At 42.8% G+C, this 16,725-nt stretch overlaps 1 protein-coding gene and 1 long non-coding RNA gene across 2 annotated transcripts in view; one reads left to right on the plus strand and one right to left on the minus strand.

Annotated features, from left to right (window-relative positions):
* Positions 1-16,725, minus strand: part of LIMS1 (LIM zinc finger domain containing 1) — a 150,918-nt gene that overhangs the window by 112,801 nt on the left and 21,392 nt on the right. The window lies entirely within an intron of this gene.
* LOC138670331 (uncharacterized) overlaps positions 1-16,725 on the plus strand; it is a 100,068-nt gene that overhangs the window by 75,592 nt on the left and 7,751 nt on the right. Inside the window, exons 2-3 of the long non-coding RNA XR_011319320.1 lie at positions 8,940-9,008; positions 16,225-16,308. This is a non-coding gene — a long non-coding RNA (uncharacterized lncRNA). The remainder of the gene's footprint in view (positions 1-8,939; positions 9,009-16,224; positions 16,309-16,725) is intronic.

Raw genomic sequence — 16,725 nt, forward strand, 5'->3', positions numbered from 1 at the left:
ATGTGAGGGCTTATTTTTTGCGAAACAAGTTGTACTTTTGAATGACACCATTGGTTTTAGCATTTCGTGTACTAGAAAACGGGAAAAAAATTCCAAGTGCGGTGAAATTGCAAAAAAAGTGCAATCTTACAGTTGTTTTTTGTTTGGCTTTTTTGCTAGGTTCACTAAATGCTAAAACTGACCTGCCATTATGATTCTCCAGGTCATTATGAGTTCATAGACACCAAACATTACTAGGTTATTTTTTATCTAAGTGGTGAAAAAAAAATCCAAACTTTGCTAAAAAATAAATAAAAAAAATTGCGCCATTTTCCGATACCCGTAGCGTCTCCATTTTTCATGATCTGGGATCGGGTGAGGGCTTATTTTTTGCGTGCCGAGCTGGCGTTTTTAATGATACCATTTTGGTGCAGATACGTTCTTTTGATTGCCCGTTATTGCATTTTAATACAATGTCGCAGCGACAAAAAAAGTAATTCTGGCGTTTCAATTTTTTCTCGCTACGTTGTTTAGCGATCAGGTTAATGCTTTTTTTTTATTGCTAGATCGGGTGATTCTGAACACGGCGATACCAAATATGTGTAGGGTTTTTTTTTTTTAATTGATTTATTTTGAATGGGGCGAAAGGGGGGTGATTTAAACTTTTATATTTTTTTTCAATTTTTTCACATTTTTTTTTAAACTTTTGCCATGCTTCAATAGCCTCCATGGGAGGCTAGAAGCTGGCACAACGCGATCGCCTCTGCTACATAGCAGCGATCATCAGATTGCTGCTATGCAGCAGAATTGCAGGTGTGCTATGAGCGCCGACCACAGGGGGGCGCTCACAGCTATCCGGGATCAGTAACCATAGAGGTCTCAAGGACCTCTATGGTTATTCTGCAGAAGCATTGCTGACCCCCGATCATGTGACGGGGGTCAGCGATGCGCTCATTTCCAGCCGCCCGGCCAGAAGCGCCGGTTAAATGCCGCTGTCAGCATTTGACAGCGGCATTTAACTAGTTAATAGCGGCGGGTGAATCGCGATTTCACCAGCCGCTATTGCGGGCACATGTCAGCTGTACAAAACAGCTTACATGTCCCGGCTTTGATGTGGGCTCACCGCCGAAGCACGCATCAAAGCGGGGGTTCTGACCTCAGACGTACTGTCCCGCCCGAGGTCAGAAAGGGGTTAATTAAGTGATGTATGCCTCCTAATGAATCCAACACAGTGTACTCTAGCAATACTGTTGGGGGGAGTGTGTGCTATGCCAGTCTTGATGAATCGGATCTATAGCACTGCTGAAATTGCCGGAGTACTAGCATTATTCCCTAACTTATCCCATTCCTACTTGGTTTTTTTACTGGACTTTACCTCAATTTTTCTTTGCTCAATATTGAAAGACTTAGGCCTCGATACATTAAAGAGAATCTGTCACCAGGTTTTTGCTACTCCATCTGAAAGCAGCATGACGTAAAGTCCCTTATTCCAGAGATATTTCACTTACTGGGCTGCTTGCTGCCATTTTGATAAAATCACTGTTTTATCTGCTGCAGATCTACCAGTTCTCTGAATTTAGAACTTTGTATTACCCCGCCCACAACGAGCAGCAGCTTTCTGCCCATGTACAATGTACACAGAAAGCTGCCAATCACTAGTAAGAGTGAGGTTGGACTACCTGGCGGAAGGTTTACTAGTCCTCTAATGATCATCTCCTGCTGATAAAATCACTCTTATCAAAACTACAGTAAGCGACCCAGTACGTGATACATCTCTGCAATCAAGGTCTCTGTCGCTACTTTATTCTGCTCTCATATTAGGTGGCAAAAACCTGGTGACAGATTAAATTTAAAAGTGGAGTTTAGTTTTAGGCTACAATCACAGTATCAGTATTTCATTATTATTTTACATCAGAATTTGTAAGCCAAAGGAACAATCAGAGGAAAAGTACCAGAGAGACACGTCACCACTTCAGTATTTATCACCCACTCCTAGTTTTGGCTTACAAATACTGATGTGAAATACTGATCAAATACTGACAGTATGACCGTAGCCTTAAAGGGAGTATGTCAGCACAGAATAACTATTAAAACCATGTACAGGTGCTTTATACACCCTTGGTGTAGTCAAACAATTAAGTGCACCTTCCCTCCTACTTATATTCCCTCTATTTCCACGCCCCCTCTTTTACTGACAGATCTGGCTTTATAGAGCCGGTGTCAGGGGTTTGGCATGTCTCTGCTTTTTCGAGCCACTGCTTTCTCTCCTTTTCAGCGCGCACTGACAGTGCAATCTCTTGCCAAATCATCACTTCTCATACCCGGCAATGGAGAGCACTGTCACTGTGAATTCAAAGGAATATAGAGCAGGGAGTGCATACTAACCAAGCATAAGAATTGACAAGCGATGCATGCTATGTAGAGCAGGGAATAACCACTTTTTTTTTGTGTACAAACTTCTGAATTACAAGTTTGGTATAGCCATCATCATACTGGTCATTTTTACCATACAGTTTTGCTCAAAGGATTACATACCCCGGCAGAATATTTGCTTTCTTGGCCTTTTTTTCAGAGAATATGAATGATAACACCAAAACCTTTTCTCCACTCATGATTAGTGGTTGGGTGAAGCCATTTATTGCCAAACTCCTGTGTTTTCTCTTTTTAAATAATAATGACAACCCAAAACATCCAAACGACCCTGATCAAAAAAGTTTGCACACTTGATTTCTTAATACTGTGTATTGCCCCCTCTAACATCAATGACAGCTTGAAGTGCATCAGTGCAGAGTCAACTGTCACCAGGGTGTGAGTACAGCTACAACTCAGTGCTGTGTGCGATGACCAATTGTTCTGGGCATGCCTGCATGACAAAGTCGGAGGCTCCCGAGAAATAAAGTATATTTTCTCCTAAGTGTCAAAGTTTCACTACTGGGGCTGGGCACCTACAAAACACAACCTACAGATTCATCCCATATCTGCAACTTAATAGGGTTAACAACTACAATTATAACTGTTCCTTTTACAGATTGTGCACACGTTGTGGATTTTCTGACAGAAAAAAAAGTCAGCAGTGGAACAAAGTAGCAGTAAGGTGAATGAGATTTTGAGAATCTCATTCAGGGTATAAATCGACTGGCATTGTGGATTTCTCAATCTGCAGAATGCCAATTGTATCCTGTAGACCTCACCCTTTGCAATGGAAAAGGTAAAATATGCAAAAAAACAAAAACAGAGCAACAGTGTGTGCCAGCAGTGGAACGGATGAGACGCTCTGCAGAAGCCAGAGCAGCGGGTAACGAGGAGGAGAGGTAAGAATTTTGTGTGTGTTGCACTGTTGCACTATACTGTGTGTGTGGGGGTTGCATCATACTCAGAGGAGGCTGCATCATACTCTGAGGGGGCTGCATCATACTGTGTGTGGGGGGTTGCATCATACTCAGAGGAGGCTGCATTATACTGTGTGTGAGATGGGGCAGCACTATACGGTGTTTGGGCGGGGGGTGGTTTTGCATTATACCCTGAAAGGGCTGCATTATACTCTATCAAGGACCAAGGTCAATGTGTTATACTATGTGTACTATATGGAACCTACATTATACTGTATCAAGGACTATTTGTACCAATCATTCTTCTTCAGCCGGAGTAAGGGTGGGTGCACACGGTCAGTAAACACTGCAGGTTGGACACTGCGCACTTGTGCAGTGTCCAAATATTATAGCATAGTGGATGGGATTTCAAGAAATCCCATGCCCACTATGCGTACACAGACGCCCGCAGCTCCCCCGCGGAGACGGACATGCAGAGTGTCTCTTCAGACCGCAGCATGTCCATTGACCCCGCCCCAGTGCACTTTAGTCTGAGCTACATTTGGCTTCATAGCTAGATTTCTTATAACTGGCACATGGGATATCTACAACAAAAATATCTACACTTATCCTCTAAATTTTTTAGAGGATAGGTGCCCGTATAGCCATATCATTACTTGCAAACATAAAATGTGCTGACAGGTGCCCCTTTAGGGACAATTCTGATAATCGGGGTATTTTATATATTTCTATATATGATTCTTTGTAATCATGAAAACGACCGTCCTCCGGTCACGTACCATTTAGAAGGGTGGTTCATCTGGCAGTAGAGAACGTGAACCGCCAAGGCAAAATTTATTTTTGTTTCTGCTTTATTTTAAGGAGCTCTTTGAGGAAACATTGCTACGACTACATCTAAGAAAACCTGCATGCCAGTTTTACATGTTTTTGTTGATGATATATCATTTCTCAAGAATTATAATGCCTAATAAGTGGGGTACAACCACAGTAACCCTCAGAACAAAGTAGCATCTGCACAAGATTAGTGTCGTGTCTATCTATCCATCTACAGTGGGGCAAAAAAGTATTTAGTCAGTCAGCAATAGTGCAAGTTCCACCACTTAAAAAGATGAGAGGCGTCTGTAATTTACATCATAGGTAGACCTCAACTATGGGAGACAAACTGAGAAAAAAAAAATCCAGAAAATCACATTGTCTGTTTTTTTATCATTTTTTTGCATTTTATGGTGGAAAATAAGTATTTGGTCAGAAACAAACAATCAAGATTTCTGGCCCTCACAGACCTGTAACTTCTTCTTTAAGAGTCTCCTCTTTCCTCCACTCATTACCTGTAGTAATGGCACCTGTTTAAACTTGTTATCAGTATAAAAAGACACCTGTGCACACCCTCAAACAGTCTGACTCCAAACTCCACTATGGTGAAGACCAAAGAGCTGTCAAAGGACACCAGAAACAAAATTGTAGCCCTGCACCAGGCTGGGAAGACTGAATCTGCAATAGCCAACCAGCTTGGAGTGAAGAAATCAACAGTGGGAGCAATAATTAGAAAATGGAAGACATACAAGACCACTGATAATCTCCCTCGATCTGGGGCTCCACGCAAAATCCCACCCCGTGGGGTCAGAATGATCACAAGAACGGTGAGCAAAAATCCCAGAACCACGCGGGGGGACCTAGTGAATGAACTGCAGAGAGCTGGGACCAATGTAACAAGGCCTACCATAAGTAACACACTACGCCACCATGGACTCAGATCCTGCAGTGCCAGACGTGTCCCACAGCTTAAGCCAGTACATGTCTGGGCCCATCTGAAGTTTGCTAGAGAGCATTTGGATGATCCAGAGGAGTTTTGGGAGAATGTCCTATGGTCTGATGAAACCAAACTGGAACTGTTTGGTAGAAACACAACTTGTCGTGTTTGGAGGAAAAAGAATACTGAGTTGCATCCATCAAACACCATGCCTACTGTAAAGCATGGTGGTGGAAACATCATGCTTTGGGGCTGTTTCTCTGCAAAGGGGCCAGGACGACTGATCCGGGTACATGAAAGAATGAATGGGGCCATGTATCGTGAGATTTTAAGTGCAAACCTCCTTCCATCAGCAAGGGCATTGAAGATGAAACGTGGCTGGGTCTTTCAACATGACAATGATCCAAAGCACACCGCCAGGGTAATGAAGGAGTGGCTTCGTAAGAAGCATTTCAAGGTCCTGGTGTGGCCTAGCCAGTCTCCAGATCTCAACCCTATAGAAAACCTTTGGAGGGAGTTGAAAGTCTGTGTTGCCAAGCGAAAAGCCAAAAACATCACTGCTCTAGAGGAGATCTGCATGGAGGAATGGGCCAACATACCAACAACAGTGTGTGGCAACCTTGTGAAGACTTACAGAAAACGTTTGACCTCTGTCATTGCCAACAAAGGATTTATTACAAAGTATTGAGATGAAATTTTGTTTCTGACCAAATACTTATTTTCCACCATAATATGCAAATAAAATGTTAAAAAAACAGACAATGTGATTTTCTGGATTTTTTTTTCTCAGTTTGTCTCCCATAGTTGAGGTCTACCTATGATGTAAATTACAGACGCCTCTCATCTTTTTAAGTGGTGGAACTTGCACTATTGCTGACTGACTAAATACTTTTTTGCCTCTATCTATCTATCTATCTATCTATCTATCTATCTATCTATCTATCTATCTATCTATCTATCTATCTATCTATGGACCATGATTAATCCTACTCCTATTCCCAGACATATTAGACTGGCAGCCAACCCTGGTGATTCAGGCAGATATTTCACCCAGGTGTATGGCTGCCGTACAGGTCAGAATTGGTGAAGCAGCACATATGGTATGGATTGTATGCTATCAATAATGTAACATAACGAGTAATAGGCAATCTAAGAGCACACAGGACTTATCCTGAGTTTTCTGGCTGGTACGTAGAAGCGCTAACGGACTACTAGCCATTCACTGCGCATCACATATGTGCACAAACTGCACTTCCTCTCAGTTCATTTTGTAAACCAACAAGGATCAGATGACTTTCCACAGACACATACCTTCAGAGTATAACAATGAGACTGACACTGGTCATACTCTTCCTCCCTTCAAGGCAGCGACTATGAGCACAGCTTCCAAAGTGTACATTTACTTAACAGCTATTGCCGCATACATGTGTTTCCTGGGCTGTGCTTCCTCATGTGCGCTGCGCTCATTTAGAAAAGGTTATAAAAGGTCCTAATTTACTAGTTTACCATTTACCAGGGAATGCTGACCAGCGCACACACAGCAATCTCCAAGAGGTGCTCATTACTCAGTATTACTGTACACTGTGAAGAGCACTGGTAGCAGTCAGCCCACTTTAACCCCATCACTGCCAGGGCTTCAGGACAATTCTCACAAGTGGCTTGCACAAATATAAAAAGGACCTCACAGGCGCTGATCTCTTTATTAAAATTATACTATTCTTGTAGAGAGCAGATATGCCAGTCATAAGAAACCTGGAAGTGCACTGGAGGAGTCCATGTACTTGGAAGAAAGCATCTAACCACGCCCTCAGTGCACTCCCAAACAATTGGCATTTCAGATATCTACATAAAAATATGTAAGAACTAGATGGTGGCCCGATTCTAACGCATCGGGTATTCTAGAATATGTATGTAGTTTATTTATGAAGTTTTCAGAATAATGCAATTTATACACAGGATTCGGCCGGCCGGGCGCGACCAATTAGCGAAGCGTGGTTCAAATTCCGCGCCAATTCACGGCCGGACTGTACCTGTCGCTGATTGTTTAATTTTGTAGAAAAAAAGCAGATCACAGACGTGGCACAAAACTAAAGTCACTTCAAATGGCAACTTTCTGGCTTTAAGAAACACTAAAAGAAATCAGTAACAAAAAATGAGGTAGTCAGTAATGGTTACTTGTTTTAACGAAGCATAAGGGAAAAATGATGGAATCACTCAATTCCGAGGAATCACTCAGAATTGAGTGATTCCATAATTTTTCCCCTATGCTTGGTTAAAAAAAGTAACCATTACTGACTACCACATTTTTTGCTCTTAGAATCTCATAGAAATTTCCAAAATTTCTTGAAAAACTCTTCCAATTATTTTCTAGGCAAAATCCACTTTGCTGTGTATACGAAGTCTTTGTAGGCGGTCCCCCTGAACAGTTATTGAAAAACCCCTGGCGAAAAAAAAAAGAAAGTTCATGTCCCTTCGTTGAAGAGGATCTGGAAAGAAACCTCTCCAAACTACGTGCTGTCCAATCAAAAGGCTGTACAGAACACTTTAGGAAAAAGAACTCCTCAAACCACTTAAGGAAACTTATAACTTCTCCAAAACTAGAGTTTCCAGAAGCAGATTTTGCTTTACAATGTATGATTTTTGAACTGCTCAAAAAAGTTAGTAGGAATAAACCTTAACACACAAAATACATTTTAAAAACTTCACATATAAGTATTGTCTGTTAGTGCAATATCTGTCATATGGAGAAGCCCATCAGATTTACACAAAACAATTTTTTTGTCTGCTGGATTTATCAAATTAGAAAAAAAAAAAACAGTGGCATACCTCCATTAGATGCCATCTTAGAGATCTTAAACCTGCCATATACATCACATGGATGTCTGAACGATGGTTCGGACGACTGCAATTTGACCAGCTCTGCCATACATAGGAAACCTCATTCATCCAAGCGCTCCTGTGATCTCTATGAGGGAGAAGATAGCAGATATGTCTGCCGATTGCTTATCTCCGGGAGATACGGTAATACATTTGACTGTCAGAATTTAGACGTTGTGGATCAATATTTTCCCCAACAATAAATCGTCTAGGGCTCCCATACACAGACTGTTGGGCGAATATATTTGAGCTTGGCCGACAGTCTGAATATGTATGGGTGGCTTGCTTCATTTCACCCCTAATACAAGAGCTTCCTTGTGACAGTACATCCACAACGCAAACTATTCATCAAAATTTGAATGAAATTAAATGCTATGAGAGAAGACTCAAAAGGACCCTACTGATAACACAGATAAAAAGATTGCAGTTTGCCAACATGTATATGAGCAAGCCAAAATCCTTCTGAGAAAGCGTCTCGTGGTGGACAGAGGAGACCAAGATAGAGTTTTTTCATAAGGCACGATTGTACTGTTTACAGAAAACTACAAAGAAAAGAACACAGTACCTACAGTCAAATATGGTGGAGAATCAGATGTTTTTGGATTGCTTTACTGTCTCTGGCACTGGGGGCCCTGATCGTGTGCAAGACATCATGAAATCTAAAGATTACCAGAGTATTTTGGGTTGCATTGTAGTGCACAGTGTCAGAAAGCTGGGTTTGTGTCCTGGCTCCTCCAGGTTTGGGGTTTTGTGTGAAATTATGCACAATTTGCCAATTTTTCCCTGTTTTCTTTGTGATGTTGCAGTGCACACAAAGGAAATACAATGTGTGTATAACAAAACGTGTAATTGCAATAATTTTCTCGGAGAAATACTTCATTTTCTTGAACAATTTCAAGGGTGCCAACACTTTTGGCCATCACTGTATATATAGCATTGTACTTCTGTGTATATTATTACACTACTGTTACTAGTGTCTTTCCATCTGTATTCCTCCCATACAGAGGCTGATAATATGCTTTTACTGAGGCAGTGCTGCCCCCTACTGGACCAGGAGCGATGTGTCATTCATGGTAAGGAGAACAACTCCAAGTTTTAGTATCCTTAAAAGGAAATCTTATACTCAGCCACTTCTGGCCAAGAAGGAAGCTGACGAGCGGACACTTCATGTAAACAAGATAGGAATTTTTAAGGCATAAAATGTATTATAAAAGAAAAAGAAAACAAAAAAGATAAAACTGTGAAAGAGAAAAACAAAATGTAAAAGGAAATGCTATGAGAGTGAGAAATAAAGTACCGTATGTCAAATTACATAGGTTAAGCCAGCTCCACACATTGTGTGTCTGTGATAGAATTGCAGCTAAAGAATCCGTAACATGCCCAGAAAGGGTTTACAAAGATTAGCACCTGTGGTCCAGCAGCTACATTGGTAGGCAATGGCCGCCGGGTCAGAACCCTGAGAATGTCTTCCTCCCTGCTGGAGTCCTCATCGCTTCTTCTGATTAGCAAGCCCAATGTTAAGGTACCTTCACACTCAGCGACGCTGCAGCGATACCGACAACGATGTCGATCGCTGCAGCGTCGCTGTTTGGTCGCTGGAGAGCTGTCACACAGACAGCTCTCCAGCGACCATCGATCCCGAAGTCCCCGGGTAACCAAGGTAAACATCGGGTTACTAAGCGCAGGGCCGCGCTTAGTAACCCGATGTTTACCATGGTTACCAGCGTAAAAGTAAAAAAAACAAACAATACATACTTACCTACCGCTGTCTGTCCCCGGCGCTCTGCTTCTCTGCACTCCTCCTGCACTGGCTGTGAGCACAGCGGCCGGAAAGCAGAGCGGTGACGTCACTGCTGTGCTTTCCGGCTGACCGACGCTCACAGTGAGTGCAGGAGGAGTGCAGAGAAGCTGAGCGCCGGGGACAGACAGCGGTAGGCAAGTATGTACTGTTTGTTTTTTTTTACTTTTACGCTGGTAACCATGGTAAACATCGGGTTACTAAGCGCGGCCCTGCGCTTAGTAACCCGATGTTTACCCTGGTTACCAGTGAAGACATCGCTGGATCGGTGTCACACACGCCGATCCAGCGATGTCAGCGGGAGATCCAGCGACGAAATAAAGTTCTGGACTTTCCTCAGCGACCAACGATCTCCCAGCAGGGGCCTGATCGTTGGTCGCTGTCACACAGAACGATTTCCTTAACGATATCGTTGCTTCGTCACAAAAAGCAACGATATCGTTAACGATATCGTTATGTGTGAAGGTAACTTTACGTCATGCGTGCATCATTCCACAACGATTGTATTGCACATGGAGTACTAATGAATACCTGCAGAGAAGGGAGTTCTCAGGGCTCGGGCCCGGCGGCCATGGACTACTGATGTAGCTTCTTGACCTTGCTCCACAAAATCCTTTTGCTGAAGTTTAGTTTTAATGAATCCCATTTACTATGTTTTAAAAACCTAAGGTGCATTCAGACATGCGGCAGAATGAACAATGTTCAGCATCCTTGCCCCAAATACGCAGCAAAATCAGCATGTTACAGAAGCAGATTTGGTCTGACATTTTTGCCCTGTGCTGTGCTTTACCCCCAAGGGTGGTTTGCACGTTAATGACCGGGCCAATTTTCACAATTCTGACCACTGTCCTTTTATGAGGTTATAACTCTGGAACGCTTCAACGGATCCCAGGGATTCTGACAATGTTTTCTCGTGACATATTGTACTTCATGATAGTGGTAAAATTTCTTTGATAGTACCTGCGTTTATTTGTGAAAAAAAAAACAACGCAAATTTGGCGAAAATTTTGAATATTTTGCAATTTTCCAAATTTGAATTTTTATGCAATTAAATCACAGAGATATGTCACACACAATACTTAATAAGTAACATTTCCCACATGTCTACTTTACATCAGCACAATTTTGGAACCAAATTTTTTTTTGTTAGGGAGTTATAAGGGTTAAAAGTTGACCAGCAATTTCCCATTTTTACAACATCATTTTTTTTTAGGGACCACATCTCATTTGAAGTCATTTTGAGAGGTCTATATGATAGAAAATACCCAAGTGTGACACCATTCTAAAAACTGCACCCCTCAAGGTGCTCAAAACCACATTCAAGAAGTTTATTAACCCTTCAGGTGTTTCACAGGAATTTTTGGAATGTTTAAAAAAAAAAAATTACATTTAACTTTTTTTCACAAAAAATTTACTTCAGCTCCAATTTGTTTTATCTTACCAAGGGTAACAGGAGAAAATGGGCCCCAAAAGTTGTTGTACAATTTGTCCTGAGTACACCGATACCCCATATGTGGGGGTAAACCACTGTTTGGGCGCATGACAGAGCTCGGAAGGAAAGGAACGCCATTTGACTTTTCAATGCAAAATTGACTGGAATTGAGATGGGACGCCATGTTGCGTTTGGAGAGCCACTGATGTGCCTAAACATTGAAACCCCCCACAAGTGACACCATTTTGGAAAGTAGACCCCCTAAGGAACTTATCTAGAGGTGTGGTGAGCACTTTGACCCACCAAGGGCTTCACAGAAGTTTATAATGCAGAGCCGTAAAAATAAAACAAACATTTTTTCCCACAAAAATTATTTTTCAGCCCCCAGTTTTGTATTTTCCCGAGGGTAACAGAAGAAATTGGACCACAAAAGTTGTTGTCCAATTTGTCCTGAGTACGCTGATACCCTATATGTTGGGGTAAACCCCTGTTTGGGCACACGGGAGAGCTCGGAAGGGAAGGAGCACTGTTTTACTTTTTCAATGCAGAATTGGCTGGAATTGAGATCGGACGCCATGTCGTGTTTGGAGAGCCCCTGATGTGCCTAAACAATGGAAACCCCCCAATTATAACTGAAACCCTAATCCAAACACACCCCTAACCCTAATCCCAATGGTAACCCTAACCACACCTCTAAGGCTACGTTCACATTTGCGTTGCGTCGGGCGCAACCGCGGCGATGCATGCGTCATGCGCCCCTATATTTAACATGGGGGGCGCATGGACATGCGTTGTGCTGCGTTTTGCGACACATGCGTTTTTCTGCCGCAAGCATAGGGCGCAGAGGACGCAGCAAGTTGCATTTTTTTTGCGTCCAAAATTTGGCAAAAAAGGACGCATGCGTCGCAAAACGCTGCGTTTTAGCGTGCGTTTTGTTGGGTTTTTGTTTGCGTTGTGCGTTGCGTCTCCGACGCAACATCGCACAACGCAAATGTGAACGTAGCCTAACCCAGACACACCCCTAACCCTAATCCCAACCCTATTCCCAACCGTAAATGTAATCCAAACCCTAACCCTAACTTTAGCCCCAACCCTAACTGTAGCCTTAACCCTAGCCCCAACCCTAGCCCTAAGCCTAGCCTAGCGGGAAAATGGAAATAAATACATTTTTTTAATTTTTCCCTAAGGGAGTGATGAAGGGGGGGTTTGATTTACTTTTATAGCGGGTTTTTTTAGCGGATTTTTATGATTGACAGCCGTCACACATTGAAAGACGCTTTTTATTGCAAAAAATATTTTTTGCGTTACCACATTTTGAGAGCTATAATTTTTCCATATTTTGGTCCACAGAGTCATGTGATGTCTTGTTTTTTGCGGAACGAGTTGACGTTTTTATTGGTAACATTTTCGGGCACGTGACATTTTTTGATCGCTTTTTATTCCGATTTTTGTGAGGCAGAATGATCAAAAACCAGCTATTCATGAATTTCTTTTGGGGGAGGCGTTTATACTGTTCTGCGTTTGGTAAAATTGCTAAAGCAGTTTTATGCTACGGGTCAGTACGATTACAGCTGTACCTCATTTATATCTTTTTTTATGTTTTGACGTTTTTATACGATAAAAACTATTTTTGTCATCACTTTATTCTCAGGTCTATAACTATTTTTTTGCTGATGATGCTGTGTGGCAGCTCGTTTTTTGCGGGACAAGATGACGTTTTCAGCGGTACCATGGTTATTTATATCTGTCTTTTTGATTGCGTGTTATTCCACTTTTTGTTCGGCAGTATGATAATAAAGCGTTGTTTTTTGCCTCTTTTTTTTTCTTCTTCTTACAGTGTTTACTGAAGTGGGACAGTTTTATAGGTTGGGTCGTTACGGACGCGGCGATACTAAATATGTGTACTTTTATTGTTTGTTTTTTTATTTAGATAAATGTATTTATGGGAATAATATTTTTTTTTCTTTATTTAGGATTTTTTTTTTTCTTTTTAAACACATGTGGAAATTTTTTTTTTTACTTTGTCCCGGGGGGGGGGGGGGGACATCACAGATCACTGATCTGACAGTTTGCACAGCACTCTGTCAGATCAGTGATCTGACTTACAGCACTGCAGGCTTACCAAGCGCCTGCTCTGAGCAGGCACTTGGTAACCACCTCCCTCCCTGCAGGACCCGGATACCGTGGCCATTTTGGATCCGGGGCTGCTGCAGGGAGGAAGGTAAGAGACCCTCACAGCAACGCGATCACATCGCCCATACTTCACTGCAGCATTTTTTCTGGTAGACGTGGATGAGGTTTTGAGTAAATTGTAGTTTTGGGGTGTGAAATCTGTACAATAAAACCAACACCACAGGCTGCAGAGATTTTCAGGTGGGAATATGAACAGTATATTATTTACACCTATCCTAGTCCCTGGAAAACCTGTGCAGATTGCGCGACTATTTGCCCAAATTTGGTTCCTCTCAGACTTTCAAGCATCTTGCAGACATCCAAGAAAATTAGGCTGAGCACGGACTGCTAATGCACGGACTGGCCTCAGGTCTCCCGAATCAAGTGCGACAGCTTCATGTATTTCTAGGAGGCCGTCATGCTCGGGTCAGGGGGAGAAGTGGCCAGTCCGTGCATTGTGGTCCGATCATGGACTGATTTGCATGGACGTCTGAATGAGCCATTATTAGGAACCATCCAGCATCTCTTACTTCCGCAATACGTCACGGTACCCAGCAGTATGTCAGGGACCCGGGGACGATATCTTTATCGTCCCCACTACTCACACCAATTTGTCATGAACCGGGGTTGTTTGGTTGCCCCTGGTTCCTTCTGAAGGGAATTTATCTATATCACACCTCCCAGTTCCAGTTTGGAACTTGCAGCTCTCTGGCGCCCCCCTTGCCCTCAGGTCAGATTAGGTACTGCACCTAGGGTAATTAGTCGCCAGAAAGGCTGCCTGCTATGTACTGGCTATTGGGCACACTGCAGCGAGAGCAATATAACTACTCCCACACAGGCGGGAACAATAATTATCAATGCCGCCGTCACTGCAAAGATTCCCAATCGCACAGAACAAAGTATGCTGCCACCAGCTCCAATTAACAAGTCCGGAGCCAACCTAAATCAGTAGCGCAATTCACTTCAGAGGACACAGTTCGTTATAGAGCAGAAGAGACAAGCTAGCAATTAAATATTTTACTCCATGAAAAATTAGGCATTAAGAGACCAGAGGCCCCGCTGACATTGTGCCTATGTGCGCTTACCAGGACTCCGTCATCGAGCATGCATCTTATCCTTATTAATAAACTAGGAGACTAATCCAGTGGCCACATCAGTAGTCTATGGCCACGGGATGAATCTATAAATTCTACTTTAACAGCACCTTTCCATGCAGAAGTGAGAGGAGAGTTTCCAATGTGTATGGGGCGTCCCAACTCTCCCTCATAAGCCTATGTCAGGGAAGATAAGGGTGGCCATCTTCAATTTATGAGCTTATTATCCGCTCTGCTTTACAAGGTACAATAGCGATGCCCTGCAGGCGGTGTGAAGGAAGAATAATTAACAACTGCTACAGCTGAAAACTATTCCAAGAAAATGTGAAGTAAAACAACCACATGCATTATGAAATCCACACAAAGGGTCATTTGTTGGTGGGGTGGAACGTCACAAGTACTCGTTACTCCATTGCATTTTTGAAAACTATAACCATCTGTACTTTAAGCCAAATGGGCCCCTACAGTTTTACAAGTTTCTAAGGAATGGGTACGCCGGCCTTTTACAGTGTTAATTTAGGAGTAGAATTCTGCATAGGATTAAAAGACGAGGCAATATGTTCCTTACCAGAACTCCATATATATTCATTTCAATGGAGAGTAAACTAAAAATCGGTATCACATTGTGTGGATCCATGTACTCACTGGTAATTTGACCAAGAGCTGATCGTCATCCAGTGTATACCGTATGTCACAATATTACCACTAGAGGGCACTCTACCTAGGCATAGTAAGTGCTAGTCCTACCAGCTTCACGGATGAAGATTTTGAATGAGTTTTCGGTCATTAAAGGGAACCTGTCACCCCGTTTTTTGAGATTGAGCTATAAATACTGTTAAATAGGGCCTGCGCTGTGTGTTCCTATAGTGTATGTAGTGTACCCCGATTCCCTATGTATGCTGAGAAATAACTTACCAAAGTCGCCGTTTTCGCCTGTCAATCAGGCTGGTCAGGTCGGGAGGGCGTGGTGACATCGCTGGTTCTTCCTCAGCTTTACGTTGGTGGCGTAGTGGTGAAGACACAGCGCGCGATCTGCGCTGTCATCCCTTTCGTCGGTGGGGGCGGCCATCTTCCTGGGGCCGCGCGTGCGCAGATCGAGTGCTCTGCTGCACGGGGCTTCAGGAAAATGGCCGCCGCGATCTCTAATGCGCACGCGCGGCATCCCGCGGCCATTTTCCTGAAGCCCCGTGCAGCAGAGCACTCGATCTGCGCACGCGCGGCCCCAGGAAGATGGCCGCCCCCACCGATGCAAGGGATTACAGCGCAGATCGCGCGCTGCTTGTTCACCACTACGCCACCAACGTAAAGCTGAGGAAGAACCACCGATGTCACCACGCCCTCCCGACCTGACCAGCCTGATTGACAGGCGAAAACGGCGACTTTGGTAAGTTATTTCTCAGCATACATGGGGAATCGGGGTACACTACATACACTATAGGAACACACAGCGCAGGCCCTATTTAACAGTATTTATAGCTCAATCTCAAAAAACGGGGTGACAGGTTCCCTTTAAAACCAGCAGTGGATTCTAAAGGCATATAGGAAAGATGTATTCTTTTCCCATTTGGATCCGGTCACAATTCTGGCAATAAAAAATGCTTTGAAAACCGCTCCAGAACGGCGCTGTGTAAAGAGAGCCTATTATTGATCAGCAGCTTACTATGTTTGTGGATTCAGAGTTTCATTCAGAAAACATGGCCGTTTTTTCTCACTTGTCATCTGGGTGCTTTCTATTTGCAATATGATTTTTTACAGCAGCAGCTATTAATCATTGACAATTTCCTATATTACAGAATTGCAATGCATCCATACAAATCGGATTCTCCACTGTGGCTCTGTATGGCATCCCATTAGTTTTGAGCAGCCATAGACAAAGGGTGAGTCTCTAGAAACGAGTGCATGCTGCGACCGATGTTATTCAATGAGGCAGGGCAGATGAAAGATTTTTTTCACTGACTGAATCTGCATGAGAAATTAATAGTAGTATTTACTATTTTGCATTTTCGTTTTTCGCTCCCCTCCTTCCTAGAGCCATAACTTTTTTATTTTTCTGTCAATATGGCCATGTGAGGTCTTATCTTTTGTGGGACAAGTTGTACTTTTGAACACCACCATTGGTTTTACCATGTCATGTACTAGAAAACAGGAAAAAAATTCCAAGTGCGGTGAAATTGTTTTTTGTTTGGCTTTTTTGCTAGGTTCACTAAATGCTAAAACTGACCTGCCATTATGATTCTCCAGGTCATTACGGGTTCATAGACACCAAACATGTCTAGGTTCTTTATTAAGTGGTG

This window comes from Ranitomeya imitator, chromosome 3 (genome assembly GCF_032444005.1).
Source record: "Ranitomeya imitator isolate aRanImi1 chromosome 3, aRanImi1.pri, whole genome shotgun sequence".
NCBI classification, from domain to species: domain Eukaryota; kingdom Metazoa; phylum Chordata; class Amphibia; order Anura; family Dendrobatidae; genus Ranitomeya; species Ranitomeya imitator.